The sequence below is a fragment of the Polyodon spathula genome, chromosome 9 (assembly GCF_017654505.1).
Source record: "Polyodon spathula isolate WHYD16114869_AA chromosome 9, ASM1765450v1, whole genome shotgun sequence".
NCBI classification, from domain to species: domain Eukaryota; kingdom Metazoa; phylum Chordata; class Actinopteri; order Acipenseriformes; family Polyodontidae; genus Polyodon; species Polyodon spathula.
In genome coordinates, this window is record NC_054542.1 from 19,543,501 (window position 1) to 19,564,559 (window position 21,059).

Sequence of the window (21,059 nt, forward strand, 5' to 3'; positions counted from 1 at the left end):
GTATGCCCGGAATTGTACCCTGTGTGTTTCCTCTGTGATGTTGAGCCGGTGTAGGATGGCTCGCTTTACCAGATATTAGTTGGCAGCTCTGGTGTCCGTCATGGCCTGATACGCTGCCTGAGCCTTCCAGATCAGGCATCCTCCACCGTCATTTTCATTTCAAAACAAAACACTCATGGTAACTTTTATCACTGGGTCTCTCACAGGTCCTTACAAGTTTAAATACCTAAACCAAAATGAAGGAATAGATACATCGCTTTGACCCCTATTTATACCGTAACTCATGACCCCTTCATAAATGATTGCAGCCGCTCCTGTAATCCATGGCTGCCACATTATTTACCTTCCGGGTCAATGAGGTAGTGTACTGAAGCTCAGTCTCTTTTCTACATGATTGACTTCCTTTTAACCTTCGGAAGGAAGTGTCAGGCCAAGTAGTCCAGAGTATTCTGTTCCTGTTACTTAGCATCCTCAGAGGTTGGGAGATTTATCAACAAGAATCATTGTCTTTCTGTCACAAGCTCTAATGAATTAGAGATTTTAAAACTTTACCCCTTATAAGACTACAGCTTTAAACTTTTTCCCTTTGAAATGTTCAGGACAGGATGGAATTCACAAAAAACATGTTTGATTGACTTCTATTGATTGCAACCAAAAAGACAAACCTATATTCCTTAAAACCACACTAATTCCCTAGTCTGACAGCTTCTGGAGTCACCTTCACATTCTGTCTCCCAGAGGTATTTTCTTCATGTATAAGAATAGCTCCTCTTTTCTCGAGAAGCAAAAAACCAAAGTTTGCTATGTTTCTTCTCACAAATGGGTTTTTGTGAATTGGCTGCACAGAACCATTATACTTTTTGCCTACTCTGCAGTGGTAATGCCAAAGCTATAATGTTTTCAAGAGGCCTATTAAAACTAACGATTAGAGGCTGGCTTTTGTTTCTGTCATGTTTTTCCTCTAAAAAGCTTTTCATTGGTTTATGGAAAGTAATTCTACTTTGGAACACAAACACCAAAGGAACATGGTGACTCAGCGTCAGTATGTGAGTGGTGCAATGGTATATTTACAATCACTGTCCAGTTTATTTAAATAACTATCCCCTCTACCAGCAATGGTATTGGGGATCAAACGATGGGCTTGCAATCCCAAACAAAAAGGGTCCCAAAATATTTAAACACTCGCTGGCTCCATGTCTGCCAAAACACCAACGCAACACCAGCAGTGCTCCGGCTTCTTAGCGTGTCAGTGCAATGGGCCATACTCACGTAGCTGTGTCCCTTTTGTACTGCTAAACTTCTCCCCATGATCAGTATGTCGCCACGCTCTATCCAATCGCCATGTGCAACACAGCTGATCACAATAGAGTTGTTCAGCAGTCTTACAGCTAAGACTTTTCACCAAGATGGTTCCGTCCTACCATTGAGTCGGCCCATCTCTGTGAGGGCATACCACCAACCTTATTTAGTGCTCTTCCAGGTCTGGAGGTAGATTTACAGTTCAGATGCATTCTTTCCCATTCAGTCATAAATAATTTTTTTGCCATTAGCTAGATTTTGTAACGTACACAGAAACTGGTTTGGCTCAGATAATTCCACTTATAATTTTTCTTAAAAAACACAAAGCAAATTCTTACCAAGAAAGAGTTCTTAACATTTTATGAATATGGTCCATTACCCCTCAAAACTTATGTACAACACATTTTTTTCCATGTGGAAGTCACTTACAAGTTTTGAACAAACGCTTACCAAATCCAATCCTCATACACTTAAAAACTGGCTACAACATTTTCTCAGTGTTTTTTACTCAGTTTCACAGTGCTAGGAAGGACTCTAGAACAAGCAAATTCAGTGGCCAGGTAATGATTTGGGATTAGTCTCTTGTCTGCAGTTTTCCAATCTGCTTGACAGGTTTACTTCAAGAGACACGTGAACTGGGGGGATTGAGAAATGTAAGTACTTGCGGGCAGCGAGCAAGTCAATGCCTGCAAATCCCTTGTGATGACACAGACTCATTCAGGAACTCTATCTACACTCCATGCTTCTGCTTTATAATTCAATCCATACAGATAAACAAGCATTAGCCCACTGTACAGTTTAGTCTCTCAGAACACTGTAAAGACAATGTCCTTCCCTGCAATGCAGATCGATCTTGATTGTTTATTTCATTATTTTTTTGTAAAGATATTTAAGCAGGATAGGTCCATTGAAATAGCAAGTCCAGTTTTTGGTGTGTTGGGGACTTTTTTTTGAAGAATTAGCAGAATATTGTTTTACCTGTCTTGGTAAAAAGACTGTGGAGTACAGTTCTAAATGTCTTGAAGAGGTGTTGCTCTTATTTTGTACCACCAGACTTAATGCAATCTTAATTTTATACTTGAGTCTTGCAAACAGGTCTGGATTGCATGACACAAGTCGGTCTTCAAATAAACAAATACAGACTAAAATCTGCACCTAGTATTTTTTTTACAACAAGACATGGACATTAATGACAGGGGGCATTAATTTAGACAGGGGGCATTAATTTAGGGTTAGGGTTAGGAAACCAATAGCAGCTCCTGTCCCGGTACACCTAAATTGATTATAAATCGAATTTGTAAATTAATATCGCAAGGGGGTTGAACTTCATTATCATGAATAGGACCCAGTACAAATCTACTCCTATATTTCTACCATTGTATCCTACAGAAAGCCACATTATTTTAGGGGATTCTCTTCTGAACTGATATTTTTATATTATCAATGATGAGGTAAAGCTATAAGAAACTTTTATACAAATAGTTGAGGCATTCAATATTTGTCTAAATTATATAATAGTTTGCTAATAGCTTTTTAAAAACTAAGATTAACAGCATCTTTATATTTAGTCATTCCCAAATATGTGTTAGCTGCCCCCTTTCTCTTAAAAGTATGTTCCATTTGATTCTTTGGTGTTTTCACATTCTGTGTAACACAAAGGACACTCCAAGAATTTTCAAGCTGTAACTATGTTTATCGACATGAGTGAGGGGGGCCAAATAACACATCAGATCCTGATGTGTATTTTTCATTTATTATGTCTAAAATTGGTTTTAGCTACAAATTTTCATTGTTGGCAATTGGGACTTATTTGATACTTGGAGGAGGCAGGCAGAGTAACAATTAATAATGAGGCCCCAATTATATTCTGTGACAAAGTGCCCGCCCCTGTGTATATTATCTGTTATGTGTTGCGTGTGGTGTGTTTAAATGTTGGTGTATAGACATTGGTACACAGGATATAAACGGGTCTGTGTAACACGAGTGTTTAAAATAAGAACATAAGAACATAGGAAAGTTTACAAACGAGAGGAAGCCATTTGGCCCATCTTGCTCATTTGGTTGTTAGTAGCTTATTGATCCCAGAATCTCATCAAGCAGCTTCTTGAAGGATCCCAGGGTGTCAGCTTCAACAACATTACTGGGGAGTTGATTCCAGACCCTCACAATTCTCTGTGTAAAAAAAGTGCCTCCTATTTTCTGTTCTGAATGCCCCTTTGTCTAATCTCCATTTGTGACCCCTGGTCCTTGTTTCTTTTTTAAGGTCAAAAAAGTCCCTTGGGTCGACATTGTCAATACCTTTTAGAATTTTGAATGCTTGAATTAGGTCACCGCGTAGTCTTCTTTGTTCAAGACTGAACAGATTTAATTCTTTTAGCCTGTCTGCATATGACATGCCTTTTAAGTCCGGAATAATTCTGGTCGCTCTTCTTTGCACTCTTTCTAGAGCAGCAATATGTTTTTTATAGCGAGGAGACCAGAACTGAACACAACATTCAAGATGAGGTCTTACTAGTGCATTGTACAGTTTTAACATTACTTCCCTTGATTTAAATTTGACACTTTTCACAATGTATCCGAGCATCTTGTTAGCCATTTTTATAGCTTCCCCACATTGTCTAGATGAAGACATTTCTGAGTCAACAAAAACTCCTAGGTCTTTTTCATAGATTCCTTCTCCAATTTCAGTATCTCCCATATGATATTTATAATGTACATTTTTATTTCCTGCGTGCAGTAGCTTACACTTTTCTCTATTAAATGTCATTCGCCATGTGTCTGCCCAGTTCTGAATCTTGTCTAGATCATTTTGAATGACCTTTGCTGCTGCAACAGTGTTTGCCACTCCTCCTACTTTTGTGTCGTCTGCAAATTTAACAAGTTTGCTTACTATACCAGAATCTAAATCATTAATGTAGATTAGGAATAGCAGAGGACCTAATATTGATCCCTGTGGTACACCGCTGGTTACCACACTCCATTCTGAGGTTTTTCCTCTAATCAGTACTTTTTGTTTTCTACATGTTAACCACTCCCTAATCCATGTACATGCGTTTCCTTGAATCCCAACTGCGTTCAGTTTGAGAATTAATCTTTTGTGCGGGACTTTGTCAAAAGCTTTCTGGAAATCTAAATAAACCATGTCATATGCTTTGCAATTATCCATTATCGATGTTGCATCCTCAAAAAAATCAAGCAAGTTAGTTAGACACGATCTCCCTTTCCTAAAACCATGTTGACTGTCTCCCAGGACCCTGTTACCATATAGGTAATTTTCCATTTTGGATCTTATTATAGTTTCCATAAGTTTGCATATAATAGAAGTCAGGCTTACTGGTCTGTAGTTACCTGGTTCAGTTTTGTTTCCCTTTTTGTGGATCGGTATTACGTTTGCAATTTTCCAGTCTGTCGGTACCACCCCTGTGTCAAGAGACTGCTGCATGATCTTGGTTAGCGGTTTGTAAATTACTTCTTTCATTTCTTTGAGTACTACTGGGAGGATCTCATCCGGCCCAGGGGATTTGTTTATTTTAAGAGCTCCTAGTCCCTTTAACACTTCTGCCTCAGTTATGTTAAAGTTATTTAAAGCTGGATAGGAACTGGATGACATGTGGGGCATGTTGTCAGTATCTTCCTTTGTAAAAACTCATAATCTATATTAAATAATCATTTAATATATTTGCTATATTTTTTCTTCATCTACGATTTTGCCATTTGTATCTCTTAAACATTTAATCTCCTCTTTGAATGTTCGCTTGCTGTTGTAATATTGAAAAAACATTTTGGAATTGGTTTTAGCTCCCTTAGCAATGTTCATTTCTATTTCTCTCTTGGCCTTTCTAACTTCCTTTTTGACTTGCGTTTGCAGTTCTGTGTACTCTTTCTGCGTACTTTCTTTTTGGTCCTTTTTTAATGCTCTGTAAAGTGCCTTTTTTCGCTGAATATTTTTTTTAATTGATCTATTAAACCATTTTGGCAATTTAGTTTTACATTTAGATTTGTCTACTTTAGGGATATAATTGTTTTGCGCCTCTAGTACTACATTTTTGAAGAACAACCATCCTTCTTCTGTGGGTATTTTCTCTGTTTTACTCCAATCTACTTCTGTTAGTCTCTGTTTCATACCTTCATAGTTTGCTTTTCTAAAATTGTAAACCTTAGCTTTAGTCATTACTTTTGGGGATTTAAAAAACACTTCAAATGAGACCATGTTGTGGTCTGAGTTTGCCAGTGGTTCTCTGACCTCTGTTTTAGTTATTCTATCTTCGTTATTTGAAAAGACTAAATCAAGGCATGCCTCCCCTCTAGTTGGTGCCTTGACAAATTGTGTTGGGAAGCAGTCATTTGTCATTTCCACCATTTCTATTTCATCCTTCGTGCTACCCTCCGGGTTTTCCCATTTTATATGGGGGAAGTTGAAATCCCCCGTTAGTATGGCTTCTCCTTTGCTACACGCATTTCTAATGTCATTGTATAACAGATTATTTTGCTCCCCGTCTGAATCTGGTGGTCTATAGCATGCTCCTATTTTTATGCCCTTTGAATTTTTGTCCGTTATTCTGACCCTTATTGATTCGGCTTTATTTTCTTTGTCCAGGTTTAACCCCTGGGCTTCAAGACTGTTTCTTATGTATAGCGCTACCCCTCCTCCTCTTCTGTCCTGCCTGTCTTTCCTATACAGTGTATACCCACTAATATTATATTCGTCCCCATCACTCTCAGACAACCAAGTTTCAGTAACACCTATCACATCATAGTTACTTATTAGTGCAGTAGCTTCAAGTTCTAGAATTTAGATAAATACACTTAATGGTTGTCCTCATTTTGATGCAGTCTCCCTTCTGTTTTTTTGTTGATTTCTCCCCCCTTCCTTTCTAGTTTAAATGCTTCTGAACCTGCTCGAAGCTCTTTTCTCCAAGTAGACTGGTTCCCTTGTTATTTAAGTGCAGTCCGTCCCGTCTATACAGATAGTCCTCATTGTAGAATGTGGTCCAGTGATCAAGATAGGTGAAGCCTTCTTGTGTGCATCACGTCTTCAGCCATGCGTTTTGATTAATTATTTCCAGCTGTCCATATGGTCCTTTGCAAGGTGCCGGTAGTATACCAGAAAATACCACAGTTTTGGTTTTCTCTTAATTTCCTTCCTATCTCTGAATTTGTTTTGCAGGGATTTTGGTCTGTCTCTTCCAATGTTGTTTGTACCGATGTGGACGACTACTACCGGGTCATCTCCTGTTCATTCTAGGAGCCTGTCCACGTTCTCAGTGATGTGCTTGACCGAGGCTACCGGAAGGCAGCACACTGTTGTAGTAAGGGGGTCCAAACTGCGAATTGAACTTTCTGTGTTTCTCAATATGGAGTCCCCAACAATCATGACCTCCCTTCTTTTTGCTGTCTGGTCACCATTGTCAATAGGGTCCTGGATGTTGTTCCTTTCATTCTCTTGTTGTTGGTTCTGCTCATCAAAATTCTGAAGTGACTCAAATTTGTTGGTTGTTTTGATTTCTGGTGGTTGTGTTTGATGAAGTTTCTTTTTTTCCCTGCTTCTGCCTACCTGAACCCAGCTGTTCTGACCTTCCGTTTTTGTTTGTCTTTTTATTTTGGCATAGAGTGCCGTGTCCTGTTGTTTTCTGTTTGTTTAAACCCTTTTATTTTCAATAAACCAGCGCAAACAAGCACCATCATCATTTCATCTGTTCTGTCTGTGTATTTCATTCCCCTTCCTGGTTCTGACGACTCCCACCTCGGCCGTCTTTGTGACAATTCTCATCATGCCCTTTGGGTAAGTTAGCTAGTTTATGTTTTTTGGCAGCAGTTTGATAGTTTCGCCATTTACATCAACTGTTTTTATCATGTTTTTTGACAACGTTGGCTTATTTAGGGAGTATTGGCTGAATCTTAAGTATATTTAAGATAAGTACATTTGTACATACTGTAACTTTCGCTGTTATTAAATTATAGCTAAACTTTCTTTTAAAAGAAGTCCAAGTGTTGTAATTTCTCAGGGGTTTAAAAAGTTTATTCCATAGAGTTATCACAACTATATAAATAACTGAAGTTATTCTCTGAGTTACTTATCCACATGTGTGGTATAACTATTTTATAGTTTTGCTTTCTGCACACTGCTTTCTTAGGAATCAGTTGACAATGTATTTATACTCCTGAAAAGGTAACTGCACTGTACAAACTTCCACCACAAGTTTGAACCTCCTTGCCACTACATCACTCTGGGAGTCAATGGGCATATTCCCCTGCTTTAAAAAATAAATAAAATCTAGCAACTGCAGGTGAGCTGGTGCCTAACCAGGAGAAAAGGAATAAATATTTACTGACCCCTAACTGAGTACCCAGCAGCTATATAAAATCCCACACTAGGTTTATCGAAAATAGATTAATAAGGAGTGCAGACAACAAACAGTTGACTATTGAATGTGTTATAATAATTATAGTTCAATGAAGAAATAAGTTTAATTTGTGCTTGCCTGTGGTTCATGCATATTAGGTTTTGTGTTTTTTCATGATTTAAAAAGTAAGTAGCGTGGTTCTGCTTACAGTGTTATGTCCCCACGTGTTGCTACAACTGTTTAAATTAATGTCATTTGTCTTTTCATTGTTAACATCCTGCCAACTTTTTATACTGTACTTTAAAGTCTGTTTCAAAGCTCTTTTCAAAATGGCTGCTCTATTGTTGCTTGTTATTATTAGACAGCTAACACATTCCGAAGCTGTCGCCAGAGGCCAGCACAAACCCAGAACGGCACCGCACTCGTATCACCATAAACTCTATTTGTAATGCAATCACTAATTCACACACTAAATGACTTGTGTATGTGTTTTATGTTTAACGTGGGTATACAATAAATGGGACTATTATTTCGGGATCAACCCGGGGATTATAAAGTAAGTCATACACGCCACTGTACTACTTACCAGCTTTATTATTTACTGTTTCTTTTGCCGTCAGGCACTGGACAAAATAAAACAAACCTTTGCACCTGGATTATAATTGTCTGTCTGTTCTTTGATCACCTGCACCTGCACGCTATTAACCACTTTGCCACACATAGGTATATTTGAAAAAGAGACATCCCCGTGGCTGAAAGGTCTAAAATGTTATGATAATTTTTTTAAAAAATTTTTTACTTAACATCCACAAATTCTTAGGGCAAGGTCAAACCTTGTCCTCCCTCACATCAGCAGTGAAGTAACAGAACAGCAGCACCTGCAGCCAGAGTGAGAATGCAGCTCAGCAGAGCTCCAGAATGAGAATGCAGCTCAGCAGAGCTCCAGTATGAGAATGCAGCTCAGCAGCGCTCCAGAAAGAAGTGTTGCTTTAGAACTGCTCCAAATTGCATCTTCCATGAAAATTTTAAAAGAAATCCAAAAGTACTGGCTCCATTTATTGGGTTTGAAAAACAGGAGAAGTTTGTGCATAAAAAGACCTACAGTATGAGTGTGTTGAAAAAAATTAATATTGAGATCAAGCTCCTTATTCTAATCTGGATCAGATTCATAATATGTTTATAGTTGGAGTTGTTTAGGATTCATAGCAGTAATCCATTAAGGAAAGTGTAAAACACAATGGCTTGGCTCACAGCCTTAGCGATAACTGTGTGCCACACGCTACGATTAAAAAATATGCATATCTGATAAACCAAAAATAGCTGGCCTTGTTTATTCTCAATTTGAATGGTTAAATATGTTGCAGGGTTGCTCAATCCTTGTTAAAATATGCACTTTTGATTATATTGTTGTAAAGTCACTTTTTATTTAATGCTGTCTTTTTGATTTTATCACCTTGTTTAAAGCACTTTTATTTTGGCACATTACTTCCTGTAGATTTGCGCTGATTACACTAACTCATTCCCCTGTTCGCCGCTCCCATAAGTGTAAATTGATTAATTTGGAGAAGCTGAGCACCTGGTATAAATGTTCCTGATTTCATCCATTCGAGAGATTGATTTGTCCATTGTGATGTGAGCCCGAGTTTGTTTGGCGTGGAGGCTGAACAAGCAGCCAGCAGGAGTAAAGGAATTGGAGTTTGATTCAGCGGGTGGTAGGAAAACAAAGATGAAAAAGAGCTGCTGAATTTAAAGGCGTATCTCCCTGCCTGCTTTTGTGATATCCATTCTGTAGGGTTATTGTTTTTTTTTTTTTGTGTGTGCCCTGCCTCTGTGCAGGTATTGAGGCGCACTGTCCTTTAGTTTTAAATTGTAATTCTGTATTTAGTTATTGTTTTAATTAACGGGCAGTGCAAACCGCTTGCCGTGACTGTGTATTCCAGATCTCCCCTGTTTGTTAAGTATAGTTTACCACCTGTATTTAATAAAACAATGTTCATTACCCCCCATAACAGTGTTGTCTAGTTTATTTTCCTTCTGGTATTCTGCCTGGCTGATCCCACCCCGATCAGAAAGAACCAGTGCCCCTCCCGGGTGCTACACATATATTATTCTTGGTTTTCTCCCATGAAATATCATTCTAGATAGCCAGCACTTCAGAGAAGATGAGGTGACTCTTCTCCCTGGTTTGTTTATATTGGGTGATGCAAATTTAAGACATTGCATATTTGTAACATATATTGAGGCCGATTGCTGAGTTTCACATGCCAATGGATCTCCCCTGGTGTGGCTCGCCTTTGTTTGGTCAACATAGGTTGCTTGTTTACCACATTCTTCTCGTTATACTTTACCCTTCTGTGCTTTTTCCTTTCTTGGTAACCAGAGCTTGTTTGCTTTCTAGTTTGTTTACATTCCAAAGGTAGTTTCAAGTCAAGTTTCTTCCCTCACTAATGGTTACACTGTCACTCTTGTCATCAGTGAACAAATCCCATGTTGTCTGCAACATTCTTAAATATATTAAACAGTTTTCAAACCATATAGGAGTCTATACCTTTATATATTTGGATTTTATTTTTGAATTCTTAGCTTTTCACTTTAAAAATCTAGGAGTATTTGTCAGCAAAACCTTTAGGGAAGATGTGATGGTGTGCCTGCGGGTTCACTTTGTTTACCAGTCTCCCGTGACTGAGTATGCTGATACTCTGTGAAAAAAGGGGTTAGTTCAAAAGGAAAATAAAACTCCTGCATGTTCCAAAGGTGTGCCCACAACAACATCAGCAGCGACATGAAAATCAAGAGACACTTCCATTAGTGCTGTGTGCACTGCAGTAAACCTGTATATCGTGACCATGTTCTAGAAGTAGGTCTAGGGTAGCCTGTACATTATTGAAAGAGCTCAGTTAATGTTTTGTTGCAATCATTTTGGTATATACAGTATATGAACAGTCAATCTGATGGCTGCAGATACTGTTTAGCATAATCCAATGAAACAGCGATGCTCACTGCTGCTTACTCTGATACCACGTGTGGCAAAGTGACTTGCAGTGCGCAGGTGCAGTTGGTGTAGTACTCAGGAATAACACACACACAAGAAAATGAAAGTTCAATAAAATAGCTCATTGGTGCTGGCTAGTAGCGACAGCTCCCGGTTTGTGCTAGCCATCTAACAGGGACAAAAGACAAACGGTTAGCACAATCAAACAAACAAAACAGGAAGCACTCACGATAATGAATTACTTCCATTTCCTAAACGGGTCCTCTCAGCAACCATAACGAAGGAACAGATTACATCATCACACCCCCTGTTATACCCTTAGTCACGCCCCCTGCGATAGATAGTTCAATCACGTCTCCTCCTATCCATGACTGACACATCGTGCATTAGGGCGATGACTTTGGACATTGTGACTCCGTCCTCTTCCTATAGGACTGGCTTCAGACTGACTCTGGAATGAACTGCCAGACTATTCAGTATGAGTACCAAAGACACGGCGTGTAGCATAAGCCGAGATGGAGGAGCAGATCCCTGCACCAGCAGCGAAATCCTGATGGAAGTGCAGAGGACAGTTAGAGCATCAACAGAGACAAGGCGCACAACAAGAGCACCAGGAGCAGAGGCTACAACACACATGAGCACTGATGATTGACAAGACCATGCCCAAGTTAAGGAAGCCATACTTACAAAATACAAGTTCAATGTGGAAACCTAGTGTAGGTGATTCCGGCAGGCTACAGTGCTAAAAGAAGAAACCCGAAGGAGCTGTATACCCGGCTGAAGGAGCTGATGTGATGGTGGTTGAAACCCGATACACAATCCAAGCATGGGTTCATGGGCATAACCCAACCACAGCGAATAAAGCTTACTAGTGGGCTGACATTCCTGGTGAGTCAAGAGGGAGGGAGGCAATACAGCTATGGCCGATCCAACTCAAGTACAAAGACACCAACTGGTAAATTTGTGGAATTGGGAAAAGGAGTGGTTAGGTAGTATTACCAACATTACACTCGGGCTAGCACAGAGCAGAAAGTTATGTGTAATGAGTTATGGGGAACAAGTTTTGGGCTGACAGGGTGTATTTAGTATTCTTTTTCTCTTGGGTCTCTAGGGGGCGCTATCCCACTGCCACCAAATATGGCAAGGATAGCATCAGGAATGAGACTCGGAGCAAAGAAAGCTGCAGTTTAAAGTGGTGGTGTGCACGTTTACTAAACACAAAACAAACACTGGAACAAGCAAACTGAGGCACGGTGGACAAAGTAAAAGGTTTAAACAAAATAATACTAAATACACCCAGTCAGGCTAGGCAGTCACTTCCACTGACTGATATAGTATGCACAGCACCAGGTTGCTAAGTCTGAGACTGTGTCACGTAGCACAGTCAGTATCACAGGTGTCCGCTCACCTCTACATGCCCAACCCCCAAACAAAGGATTTTTTCAAGGATTTTAATCCTTAAATACCATGCGATTGGAGCCTAATTAACCATTAATTGGTAATTAGTCCAGTAAATTCCTTAGTTTCGGGGTAGTAAGCATAGGCAGGGACGATTTTAAAAACCCCCTCCCTGCTAAAATATATTCCCAGCACACATTAGGATGCAAGGCGATCCTGGTGAATGAGCACCCTTTTTCCATGTGGACCAGCTACTCCCAATAAAAGGTAGTCACCAACATTCAAGGTGGGTGCAGGGGCCCATCCAGCAGGCGTTAAGTGGGCTCCTACCCCACGTCCCCGGGTAGGTCGTACCCCAAACTCTCTTGAAAACCCGAGGATGTGGGGAGAAAGACAGTCCCTTCATGTGGCCTGTCCTGAGAGAATACTCCTACAAGGCCACGTCCATCATTTGACTCTTTTGGGAGTTCCCTGCCAACACTAGGTCTGCCAACAGGACACCAGTTATCTCATGAACTTCTGTGCCAGGTAGTAAACATCAACCCTCAAGGACGGTTTGTAATCCAAACGGTTGTCTGTTGGTCAATTCTGTACAAAAGACAGGAATGCTGTAGTTGTCGTCTCCGATCACCTCTAGGTTTGCCGACCACCAATGCGTGTCTGTCCGGTTCGATTTAAAGATCGACCATAAATTTTGTAAGATGTACGGCATGTTACGCCCAGTTGCCAATAAATTTACAGCCAGCAACATCACTCTTACACGGGTCAACGAAAATATGTCGGTCGTTCTGAGTGGACTGTGTTATCAATGCAGTACCACCTGAGTCCCAGACCTCACATCATTGGTTAGTGAGATCGGTAGAAGTGTTCTGGAACAACACATCCCCTATTCCCCGATCACTGACATCAGTGTCCAAGACAAACAGGCACCCTGGTATGAGGTGTCCTAGCACTGGAGCAGTAACGACTTCCTTCTTTAGGTCCCCAAAAGGTTTCCTCACACTCTGCCGACCAATGAAACGGCTGTCATTTCTCCATTAATCCGTAACAGGTGCAGGCTACACTGGAGCACCCTTCCACAGGACGCCAGTAGGATACTGCATAACTGACTAATGTTGAGAGGTGGGGGAAACTGAGAAACTGCTTTCACCTTCTTTGAGTCTGTTGCTATCCCAGCCCCACTCACAATGTGTCCTAAGAATGGAGTCTTTCTCTGGAACAGCTGGCACTTTTCCGACTGTAGTTTCAGGTTGGCTTGCTGGGCGATCTTCATTCTCTGCAGTTCCTTGCCAAAGGTATCAGATAAACTAAGATAAACTAAGCTCTCGGGATGGGGAAGGCCACTCGGTACTCTCTCCATTAAGTGCTCAAATGTGGGTTGTGCGTTGCAGAGGCCGAAGGGCATGACAGCAAACTGCCACAACCCTTGACCAGTGGTGAAAGCAGTCTTAGCTCGAGTCTTTGGATCAAGTTGGACCTGCCAACAGCCGCTTTTCAGATCAAGGGAAGAAAACCACTGAGATCCAGCAAGTGAATCTAACATGTCGTCAATCTGCGGGTTAGAATATGAGCAGGCCCAGACGGAATCTGCAGGGAATTTTTCCAAATTCTGTGGAAAATCTGCAGAAATAATATATTTGATTTTAAGGCTATTTTGTTGTATTTATAAAAATAATATGAAACGTACTGCAATGTACATATTTGCTGTATATTAATCTCTGTAACAAAAAATTGCATCTATCCATAATGTTGAAATCTTAAATTGTAAAATAAATTGTAAAATTAAACAAGATAGTGTATTTTTTTTATTACCAGCTGTGTCAGAGACGGCCGAAGTGGGCGGCGTCAGAACCAGGAAAAGTAATGAAATACACAAAACACAGGACGGATGAAATGAAGTGATGAAGACGCCTGTTGGCGCCGGTTTAATACAAAATAAAAGGTTTACACAAACACGAAAAACACAGGACACGGCACTCTACGCCAAAATAAATAGACAAACGAAAACAGACTAAACTTAACAAAACGGTGCACGGACAGACACTGACAAACACGGTGAGCGGATACTTTCTCCTCTTATTATTATTATTATTATTATTACTACTACTACTAATTTCCTCCGTCTCCAATCCCGTTCTCCGCTCACCGAACACCCAACCGCCAGTATGTGACAACGTGCATCTATATATACTATTGTGCTGGGATTCAATTACCAATTAATTATTCACTTGAATCCCAGCACGTGAATTAATAAAGTGCAATTCCCTGTGCTCACATATTATTACATTTTACTTGCACGTGAAGTGCTGTGCAATCCTCGTGCCTAAATACACATATACATTTTTAAACACTCGTGTTACACAGACCCGTTTATATCCCGTGTACCAATGTCTATACACCAACATTTAAACACACCACACGCAACACATAACAGATAATATACACAGGGGCGGGCACTTTGTTACATATACCCCCTCCTGTGCAAAGCACACATGGCCTCAATGGCCACCTCCCCCCTTAAAAGCCCAAAAGTCCCGCCCAAAGTCCTTGGCCAGGACCAGAGGCTTCCAGGGGCCCACAGGTCGTAATGCTGTCAGCGGGGTAGCATTCTCCTGCCAGGGTAGTCCTAGCAGCGGAAAGGCTGCTTGGGGTGTGGTCTCCTGACCTTCCCCCTTCTTCGGCGCCGGCAGCTCCCCTTGGTGGGGCTTCAACCACCGTTCTTCCTGCAGGGAAGAAACTGCAGAGGGAGCAGGTCTCCGGACCTCCTCCCCCGATCCTCCGGCAGCGAAACTGCTGCTGGGGTTGGCGGTCTCCAGACCTCCTCCCCCTCCTCCGGCAGCGAAACTGCTGCTGGGGTTGGCGGTCTCCAGACCTCCTCCCCCTCCTCCGGAAGCGAAACTGCTGCTGGGGTTGGCGGTCTCCAGACCTCCTCCCCCTCCTCCGGCAGCGAAACTGCTGCTGGGGTTGGCGGTCTCCAGACCTCCTCCCCCTCCTCCGGCAGCGAAACTGCTGCTGGGGTTGGCGGTCTCCGGACCTCCTCCCCCTCCTCCGGCAGCGAAACTGCTGCTGGGGTTGGCGGTCTCCGGACCTCCCCCACGATCTCCGGCAGCGAAACTGCTGCTGGGGTTGGCGGTCTCCAGACCTCCTCCCCCTCCTCTGGCAGCGAAACTGCTGCTGGGGTTGGCGGTCTCCAGACCTCCTCCCCCTCCTCCGGCAGCGAAACTGCTGCTGGGGTTGGCGGTCTCCAGACCTCCTCCCCCTCCTCCGGCAGCGAAACTGCTGCTGGGGTTGGCGGTCTCCAGACCTCCTCCCCCTTCTTCGTGGCCGGCAGCTCCCCTTCGTGGGGTTCCGGCCACAGTACTTCCGGCTGTGATGCGGAGCGGCGGGCAACCCCAGGCGATGCAGAGCGGCGGGCAACCCCAGGCGATGCAGAGCGGCGGGCAACCCCAGGCGATGCAGAGCGGCGGGCAACCCCAGGCGATGCAGAGCGGCGGGCAACCCCAGGCGATGCAGAGCGGCGGGCAACCCCAGGCGATGCAGAGCGGCGGGCAACCCCAGGCGATGCAGAGGCATCCTTGGGCGAAGCGAGGCTGGCATCCTTGGGCGAAGCGAGGCTGGCATCCTTGGGCGAAGCGAGGCTGGCATCCCTGGGCGAAGCGAGGCTGGCAGTCAGGACAAGCTGGGGTGCGGGTGTTGGCCCTCTTTTCGGCCACTGCAGCCGGGAGGTTCTTCCCCGTGCTTCCCTCAGCAGCCTATGCAAGGGCTGCTGAGGACCGCCAGCATCTAGTCCTGGCCCTTGTGGTGCAGGGAGAGGCAGCTCCTGCTCCTCTCCCCCTGATGGAGGTGGAGGCAGAGGAAGCTCCAGCTCCTCTCCTCGTGATGGTGGGGGAAGTGATACCAGCAGGCATTCACCCTCTGCTGGTGGAGGTGGCGGAGGCAGAGGCAGCTCCTGCTGCTCTGCACCTGCCGGTGGAGGTGGCGGAGGCAGAGGCAGCTCCTGCTGCTCTGCTCCTGCCGGTGGAGGTGGCGGAGGCAGAGGCAGCTCCTGCTGCTCTGCGCCTGCCGGTGGAGGTGGCGGAGGCAGAGGCAGCTCCTGCTGCTCTGCTCCTGCCGGTGGAGGTGGCGGAGGCAGAGGCAGCTCCTGCTGCTCTGCTCCTGCCCATGGAGGTAGGAGCGGCGTGTAGTCTCCTGGTGGTGGAGGTGGGAGCGGTGTGTAGTCTACCCTTGTTACAGGGGACTGGTGCGGCTCTCCCTCACTTGCAGGGGACTGGTGCGGCTCTTCCTCCCTTGCAGGAGACTGGTGCGGCTGTGGAGACAGTGGTGGGACCTCTGCCTTCCTCTTCCCCTTTCCCCTTCTCTGCCACCTCCTCACCTTCCTCTCCTGCGGCAGTTCCTCCTCTCCTTCCTGGTAGGGGCAGCGCACCACCGGGTGCCCAAACTCCCCACAGGCAAGGCACCAGCCCTGGTCCTCCAGACCACCGAGGAACTCCTCCAGGTCCTGGCAGCCATCTCTCCAGTCCCAGCCTTCCATGTTTTTTTTTTTTTGTTGTTGCTGTTTTTTTTTTTTTTGTTTTTTTGTTAATTTTTTTTTTTTTTTTTGACAAAACACCTCTCCTGGTCTGACGCTTGGAGGCGCTGTTATCCCACGCAGGACACCACGTGTCACAGAGACGGCCGAAGTGGGCGGCGTCAGAACCAGGAAAAGTAATGAAATACACAAAACACAGGACGGATGAAATGAAGTGATGAAGACGCCTGTTGGCGCCAGTTTAATACAAAATAAAAGGTTTACACAAACACGAAAAACACAGGACACGGCACTCTACGCCAAAATAAATAGACAAACGAAAACAGACTAAACTTAACAAAACGGTGCACGGACAGACACTGACAAACACGGTGAGCGGATACTTTCTCCTCTTATTATTATTATTATTATTATTACTACTACTACTACTACTACTACTACTACTACTACTAATTTCCTCCGTCTCCAATCCCGTTCTCCGCTCACCGAACACCCAACCGCCAGTATGTGACAACGTGCATCTATATATACTATTGTGCTGGGATTCAATTACCAATTAATTATTCACTTGAATCCCAGCACGTGAATTAATAAAGTGCAATTCCCCGTGCTCACATATTACTACATTTTACTTGCACGTGAAGTGCTGTGCAATCCTCGTGCCTAAATACACATATACATTTTTAAACACTCGTGTTACACAGACCCGTTTATATCCCGTGTACCAATGACTATACACCAACATTTAAACACACCACACGCAACACATAACAGATAATATACACAGGGGCGGGCACTTTGTTACCAGCACATGTCACATTTTAGGGTAGTAATAATAATACTACTTTCCCCACACTTTCTGAAGCTACAGTATTTATTAAAACAGTGTTTCATAATGTTTATTTAAAAAAGAGCATTTGGCTGAAACTGTCAGCTAAACTCAGAAAAAAATATCAATTAGCGTCAAAAAATAAGCTTTACATGTTTAACTAAATGTAAACAATGTGTTTAATATTTAATTTATTATAATGGAGAACTCAGTTTAAGCCCCGCCAACCAAATAACATTCAATGTTTTTGTACAGTAACTATACTAATGTGAAATGTATTTTTTTCCTGGCATCATCAGTGTTTTGCTTCCTGTTTTTGTCTGATTTTAGCATTTGTCTCGTTTTTAATAAATACTCAATACTGGTAGCTATCAATATTTAAAATCAAATTATTGTGTGCTGATCATGTGATAGGAAATGCAACTGGCATAGCAACGAACTCTGCCAATGCCATGGACAGTGTAATATACACCAAAATGAATCTGGATGTAGCTAATCTACATTAATCTTTACTGTTTTTTAAGATCTATGTAGTGCATTACTATGCTAGTACTTTTGTTACTGTTGTAGTGTGACACTAGGCAATACTTTATTTGAATGCATTGAATGTCACAGGAATTCTACTTTTTTTTTTTTTTTTTTTTTTTTTACATTTTCAGTGGTCTTGAGTGAATTCCCCGCATTTTTGTCAAAAATCGGTATCCGCGTATTCCATCTGGCCCTGGATATGAGTCTTTGAGTGTGACACCATTTAGCCATCTGTAGTCATGTGCCATCTTTCTTTCTAACCAGGACAGCAGGAGATGCTCAGGGGATATGTGATGGTTCTATAACGCCAGCTTCGAGCATCTCTCTCATCTGTTTCTCAGTGTCCTCCCAGCATGCTATGGGCAAACGCTGGGGTGGTTGACGAATAGGTCAGGCTGTACCCACATCAGTGTGGTGTTAACTACATCACTTGATTTTGATCAAACTAGTGAAAACAGTTCCTTTTTCATGCAAGGATTTTGAGTACGCGTGGCGTTCTGCTCTTCTAAAACGTTCTCCATAATTGACAACAAATGAACTTGTTGTTTTTAGGCGTCAAATCCGCAGTCAGCGTCGAAAAGGCTGCTAAGACGATTCCCCTACAGAGTCCCTGTGGGGCCCTCCCGGATTATGCTAAACGATTGACATTGTAAAAGATTCAGCGTCCTCTTGGAATTCCTCGAGTAGTCTAGAGAGATCTCTCTCCTAGTCCAGCATGGACCTACCAGCGGTGGGTACACAGGACAAATTGAAGTTGGAGACGATCGGATTAAGAGTTGTCATGAACTGGTCGTGTCCTCGGTGGGACATTGTACTGTCTGCAGCTCTCCTCGGGCTGGCCACAAGTACTTCCTCCATGCCTTCCCCCCACAGTCCATCACATCAGTCCGGACAATGGTAACTGCCGATCCTGTATCAATATATGTCTTCAGTAGTGAAACCGATATACAGGCTTTACCCCATTTGGGCCACTACGGGCACTTTCAGATACTTCTGTTTCCTGGGCTTCTTGTTCTGGGGCACCGGGCTACTGTTATGCTGACATGTGGGGCTGGTTGCATAGGGGGCACTGGGCAGAGGCAGTTGTGCACATGAGCTGAAATGTTCAAGTAAAGCATTGGCGACCTTCAGGTGTTGCTTGCTGGAATGTTTTGGGGCTACTGTAAGGGTGTGTTTCTTGGGTTCCTGAGCAAGTCTCCACTCCACAATCCCGGCTTTGCCTAATTTCCCAGTGGCCCACTAGGCACCACCTAATTTCTTAGTGCAGCTCCTCACAAAATGGTCTGGAGGCCAAACACCCAACACACAATCTGCCTATTCTCCCTTGGTATCCTGACCCTCTGGCTAAGCACCTCTGCTATTTGTTCCATCACTCTGACCATGGTCATCTTGGTTTCCTCATCAGCAATCTGTGGGTTAACCCCTTTGGTCAAGTATAGGGTGCAGTCACTACATTGTTGCAATATTCAAACAGAGTTCTGGGCAGAGAGCCAGGAAAAATCATCATCCCAGCGGTCTCCCTCTTTGCTGCTGGAGGCCAGGACCCTTCTGAAGTCATGTCACTTGATTGAAGTTGATAGGAAGCCGCCATGCCTCCATCACGTGATTTGGGTTCTCTGAAACATCATTCAGACAAATACACAATCTCAATTTGCATGGCTGCAGAAACACGTTGTGGTCGAACGTAATTTTAGATTGTATAAAAAAAAAGATCAAATTGATTTTTTAAATCAGTTTTTATATAACTTAACCCTAGAACTGCCGTGGTTATACTCATACCTAGAACCGCCGGCAGGAGATCTTATCAAACATCTGCACAGCCGAAACACTATTTAAATGACAACTAAACATTACCACATATAAAGCAATACTTAAAAAAATGAAAAACTATAATAAAATAAATATTTCAAAATAAACTAGTGTGTAAACAGGTACATAAAAACTTTTTTTTTTTTTTAAAGTAACTTGAAAAAAGAAAATAACTCAATTTCCATTATATTTTAGGGAAACGGACTTCAAAGTAGCACACTAAGTTGCACAATCCACACAGGTGTAATGCATCTCAACTTTTCTATGCATTTACCACAAACTGCTCTTTCACATTGGGCACAGATATCAGAAGTTTTATTTTTATTGCATTTAGCTACCTGGCATTGTTTTCGCTACCTGTGTCACTCTGTGCAGCACTGAATCTAGGTTGAGCTGCATTTGCTTGCTGCATTGCAGTTTTCCGATCAAAATGTTTTTGCTGAAGTGCTGTTGATCGCTTCATGGTGAAATCTCTCCTACTGATATTTTCCCCGGTGCATTCTTTGTACAAAACAAAGGAATTGATGACTGCCATGTCCAGCACATTGTAAAATACAACAACTGGACACCAGTGAGAACCATCTTTCACTGAGTACTGGTCTGCTGTCTGGTCTAAAACATCCACTCTTGTGTCATTGTAGAAATCCATTGTTTTTTCTTGTCAACAGTCCGATTGGCAACTGACGTATGAAGTGAGCTGAGAATAATTAAATTCTTTCTTGGCTTGCACTTGTAAACAATTAGCGTAGCACAGTCATTGTATTTCAAAATTGTACTGGAGCACAGCTGTGGTTGCAAGTTTTGCGCAGATGGTGGAAGCTCTCTTCTTGCTTTGTTCACTGTTCTAACCAGGCTTTTTTTTTTTTTTTGCCAATCATCATTTTTGTACCCTATGTGCCTCTGCTCCATTGAATGTGGTGTAGGATTTCCATATTGATCAATAACTCAAAAGCACTGAGAGAGCTATCGGTGTTGCGTTTTGTGTACTGTGTGGGAACTGAGGTTTCAGTCCAAACATTATATGCAGCAAGTCTTCCCACAGAGTCAACACTGGGATTTATAATTTCCCAAACAGTGCCATCCTTCCCAGTCTCCTGAAAGCCTGTTGGTGCTGGCGCTGTAGCTGGAGTTGTACTGCTGCGAGTGAAGAGGTTGGCAGGAGACAATACAGGCAAAGTGGCTGGCACTGCAAAGGATTCCACATGACTGCTGCTTCTGCCACCACCTCTTCTGCGCCTGGCGAGTCCTCTTTGTGGGCGTGGCACTTTTCTCACTTTCAACTGCCTGTTTCACAAATCCAGGATTCATCACTGTCTTGATCACTCACATTCC